The sequence below is a fragment of the Drosophila teissieri genome, unplaced genomic scaffold, assembly GCF_016746235.2.
Source record: "Drosophila teissieri strain GT53w unplaced genomic scaffold, Prin_Dtei_1.1 Segkk14_quiver_pilon_scaf, whole genome shotgun sequence".
Classification (NCBI taxonomy): domain Eukaryota; kingdom Metazoa; phylum Arthropoda; class Insecta; order Diptera; family Drosophilidae; genus Drosophila; species Drosophila teissieri.
The window spans coordinates 25,445-30,733 of NW_025224994.1; the positions used below are offsets into that span (position 1 = coordinate 25,445).

Sequence of the window (5,289 nt, forward strand, 5' to 3'; positions counted from 1 at the left end):
ACTGATAATGTTTTAACTGGAACAGGTTTAGACAACATACCCTAAATGATTACCCTAACTTACAAATTTTAAACATCTAGATTTAAATTTTTAACAGACTTTTTGTACTGTGGCGTTCATGTAGATATTATCGCAACAGATATGTATGTAAAAATTTAAAGTTTTTTGTTTGCTTAAAAAAAAAGGAATATTTACGCTCGGCAGGGCATTAAGAATAGGGGAAGTAGGTTATATAGGGATGTGCATTTTAATTTTTAAATTTTTTGTTTTTATTCTTTTAAGATTTTAGAAAAAGCGAAGATTGGGGCAAGGGTAAATTTTAAACATGAGCAATTTTCATTTCCATTTTAAATTTCTTTTTTTTGAATTTAATTATCGGTAAACCATGGACTTGGAAACAAGTAGCGCCGCAGTAGCTAATTATTTGATTTTCTTTATGCGGCAGCTGCTTTCTCATTTATGTAAAACAATTTAAATTACTCACTTTGGATTTCCCACGATGAAGCGCTTCAAGTGGTTGACTGTGAAAGAGAAATCCGCTTACACGGCCTTTTAATCCTAAGAGAGCTCTTTATTTTCGATCTGCTCTTTTGAGCTGCTCTCCTACTGCGGTACTCTCTCTCTTCTTTTTACTTCATTCTGTACTCACGCCAGTTTAAGCGGGCTCTTGCTTATGTGGGAAGAGGAAGGAAAATGGGATAAAGGGAGAAGGAAAGAAAAGAAAGGAATTGCCCTAAATGAATACTATTTCTCTTACAAAAATAACTTAAATTAGTTTCCTAACATAAGGCGGATTTTATTTTTCCGATCGGAATAACTTTTGATGATCTGCTTGTCTGGTTGCCGCTCTGCTTAACAAGCAGTCGTTCAGGTGTACAGCGGTGTAAGGTAAAATATGTATAGATGTAGATAATATAACGATGTTGAATTCAATTAAATAAAGTTTTTGCGCTTAACGGTGGCGCTGCTGACTGATGCAATCCAGAAATAGACCTCATGGTCGGCAATTTATGCTTCCCTCACTGGTATCACTGGCCTCAATGGTTATTTTCTTGAAATATAATATTTTCCTAGGTGCCACCTGTAATTTTATGCCCTTAACAAAAAAATTCTAAGCCACAACACACGCACAAAACTTACCCTCTAGGGGTTGCCACTAAAGTTAACGAAATATAAATTTTCCGATTCACTGGGTTTTCTTCTCGATCGAAATTTGTAAGTTTTGGTTGAATTGTTGAATTTCTCTTTTTTTTTGTATTTTTGAGAGATCACTATATTTTATTTTCGGATAGCTCGGACGCACTTTCTTGCTCGCTGGTTTAAACTCAATTAATGCCCAGTGGCTACCGCTTCGGGTCGGGACCCCGAGTCTGAACTCCAAAAATGCAGTTGGAGAAATGTTCTACATGACAGCCTAATTAACATTTTTTCCGACCTTAAGAACGACCTAATTAAGTGCCTACTTTTAGGCCGAGATCAACGACAAGCTACCTTACAGTACGCTAAGCATAAGTCTCATAGTTCGAATTTCGCACTCCTGATAAACAATGGAGTGGCTACGGAGCCTAAGAGAGCCAAATAAAAAGCCAAAAAATTAAACCATTTTACTGGGCAGGCAGCAATCGTAATCTCAATACCTATCGCCTGAAGATTGCATGTGCTGGGCTAAAAGCTTGCTTGGGAGAGGGGAAGCCAAGTCTAGGTCGTTATCAGGTGATGTATTCGCCAAAAAGACGTTGAAAGCTCAAAAAATCTTGAAAGCGTGGAAAATTCCTCTAACCATGCGGTTGTGGTTAGATAGCCCCCAAAGTGCATAACCCCCATGTGGACGATTACGTAACTGTAGCCAAATCAGCCCGAAAAACTAAAAGGTAAAATCCTTGCTGCTCGGGAATATCCAGTTGAGGAATCAACTGAAATATTACCAGCTCTTTTTTTTGCTACTTTATTTATTTTTTTTTTTATTAATAGAATAATATTGTAATATGTAAGAGAATGGGCTGGTGAATTATTATGTTAGTTAAATTAGGAAAAAAAGGAAAAACGTAAACATAACAAAAATAAAATATAAACAAGAGAGAACGCTATAGTCGAGTTCCCCGACTATCTGATACCCGTTACTCAGCTAGTGGAAGTGCGAAGGAGAGTCTTCAGCACTGACAGTTTTTGGCGGTTTGTGGGCGTTAGAGTGGGCGTGGAAAAAAGTTTTTTAGCAAATCGATAGAAATTTAGAAGACTAATACAAAAATGAAAAAATATTAAAACATTTTTCAAAAGTGTGGGCGTGGCAGATTTGTGCGGTTTGTCGGCGTTACAGTGGGCGTGGCAAAAAGTTTTTTGGCAAATCGATAGAAATTTACAAGACTAATACAAAAATGAAAAAATATCAAAACATTTTTTAAAAGTGTGGGCGTGGCAGTTTTGGGCGGTTTTTGGGCGTTAGAGTGGGCGTGGCAACATGAATCGACAAACTTGCGCTGCGTCTATGTCTCTGGAGTCTGTATGCTTAGTCTCAACTTTCTACCTTTTGTAGTTCCTGAGATCTCGACGTTCATACGGACGGACAGACAGACGGACAGACAGGCGGACAGACGGACAGACGGACGGACAGACGGACGGACAGACGGACATGGCCAGATCGACTCGGCTATTGATCCTGATCAAGAATATATATATTTTATATGGTCGGAAACGCTTCCTTCTGCCTGTTACATACTTTTCAACGAATCTAGTATACCCTTTTACGGGTATAAATATAAAAAAGAAAAAGAAAAGCATGCAGACTAGGTTTAATATAAAAACATAAATATAAAGAGAGAAAAGACGAACAAGCTATTAAATAATTTTGGCTTTCTGAAATATGTAAAAGCAATTATGATTTAGAGGTATTAATGTCTGTGAAACCCAAATAAATATAATAAAAGAAAATGAGGGGGAAATTAAAAGCGTTGCCGTTTAACATTTGAGACTGATCTAGAAGCTATGAAGACTATAGAAAACGACCACGAAAGTGATCTAAAACCCCTATACCGCTCCCGACAGATTAGCAGAAACCGCTTTCGCCCGACTGGAAATGAAACGGTAAGTCTATATAAAACCAAAATAAACGCAACCAAAAAGGAAATTTATCCCAAAACAAAGTAAAGTAAATATATATGATGTAGAGTATGACACAAAGTAAATACCTTGATTTCTATTAAATAAAAAACCAATAAAAGAACGAAAATTAATTCTTATCGCCAGCGATCTATTTTAACAGTGCTGCTAATGTATTACCGGCTGAGCTTTTATATACTCTACCTTTTTATTTCAATGGAATATGCATGTTAAAACCTACTTTTGTTCTTGGCTACTGATTATTATTTATTTAATATTTGTAATTTAAACCCTATGTATATATATAAACACCAAATTGTGTACCCACAGCACCATTCTTACGATATTTCTCACCATGACACAAAGTAAAAACTAGAGAGAAAAAATATTTCACTTTTTTTAAAAGTGTGGGCGTGTGCAAACAGTTTTTTTGGAAATGCCAGTGTGGAAAGGTCACTGTGAAAATGCCGTTCACCCATTAGGAATAAAGGTGTTGGCAAGTTCCTCCAGCAAAGATTATTTTGCACGAGAAATTAATTAAGTGTCGTCTCTTATTCCCAAACAGTATAAAATTGTGGTGTTGAATGACTCCTTCGTCTCCAGAATATTGTCAAGTCAAGTTATTGTCAAATGAATAATCAGCAGGTTTAATTCCAGTTGTTCTTTATTTCTTTCCGGTTTGACAGTTAGCTTAAGTCTGCAACAGAAGGTAAAAATGTTATATTCGTGGTTCTGGTGACGCGAGTCTACTGACCCTGCAGATTTGAGGAATGTCTTCGTTGGTATTTGATGGTATGGACGGAACGTAGTTGATCGCGGTAGCAGGGTTAGGTAGCTAAGTAAAATTTATTTTTACAAATAGGGCATACAGTATGAGGAAAGCCAGGATGACATACGATGTGTAGGTCAGGAATTAAAGATTCTGGAATTATTTTGGTTTTATTTTGCTGAAGTATAGCCAAAGTGTAGTAACATTTTGCTCAGGCTCAGATCTTCCAACGTTGTATTTATTGTTTTTGATAGGTTTTTGATAGGTTTTAGGAAAGGTTAATTTCATATTTTCTTCATGGAATAATTCGGTGTCATCGTATTTGGTTCCTTATATTACTATAGAACAATTGATGTAATTTTTCTTCAATGATGAATGGTTCGGAGCAACTTGGTTCAGCTCTTGTTTCATTCATGCTGATAATGAAACTACTATTGTCCCGTCTGTGTCGATGATTTTGGATTCGCAAAAAGGGTTCAATTCTGGTTTTATTTGTTTTTCCTTGTTGTCCATGTTGTTTTCTGCTCTTCTTGGGTCGCAGTAAATGTAAATGCCATGAATTTTCGGACATTTTTCTTGAAAACTCGTAATATGATTAAGCATGTCATCGTACAGTATGTATTTGGAAAGAGTGAGAAAGTTTGTGCCATTGACTTGTAACCTAATTAAATGTGAGAGTTTGTAAGTATATTTATTGAATATTGGTATTTTGTGTTTGTTTGGATTCTATTCCTATGTTGAGTAATCTGTATGTATGCTTTTCTGAATAGATTGAACCACTTTGAAATAAAAACCTGTGCAATCTGTCTAGTGGTTAAACAAAATTTGGAATTATATTGAACTTGGCCAACAAGATGGTTTTCAGAATATTTCTATTATTATTATATTTATTATTTTTAATATATGTAGAATTTGAATTCGTTTGTCTTCCACTACTAATTCCTTAGAAAAACTATTCTAAAAATTGTTAATATATTCCTCTGTTCCTTATTAAAATGATGTGAAACATTGTTATTGATTATTTGTTGCCAACGATTTTTGTAATGGTTTTTTTTTTTAAGTACTTGTCTGAACTTTGTGTTGATAACGGATGAGTAGTCTGCATCCATGTTCTCCGGGAACATTTTTTTAACGACGGTCTATTAAACCTAGTTTTTCTATTCGGCTTGAGGTCAAGGAATCGATTTTTTCTTTTGCATGCCTTACTTTTCTTTTTTAAGGGTATTATTAAGTCGTTCGCGTCTTCATCCTGTAAATCTTGTAGGCTCGGTTTTCAATTTATCGTAGAGTGTTGCGTCCATTTGCTTGGACGTGATGGATTAATAGTATGGATTAAATTTTAATAATTTTATATTTTATTTTCTTTTTTTTGTTTTTATTTTATTATTTATTTTAAAAATTATAGGTATGTTTCTGTATTGAAT

At 35.1% G+C, this 5,289-nt stretch overlaps 1 long non-coding RNA gene across 1 annotated transcript; it reads right to left on the minus strand.

Moving 5' to 3' along the window:
- Positions 1 to 3,742: 3,742 nt before the first annotated feature.
- LOC122625609 lies at positions 3,743 to 4,187 on the minus strand. Its single transcript, XR_006326624.1, has 3 exons — positions 3,993 to 4,187; positions 3,851 to 3,931; positions 3,743 to 3,793 (listed from the first exon to the last, which is right to left on the minus strand). It is a non-coding gene; the product is annotated as an uncharacterized LOC122625609 (long non-coding RNA).
- Positions 4,188 to 5,289: the final 1,102 nt, after the last annotated feature.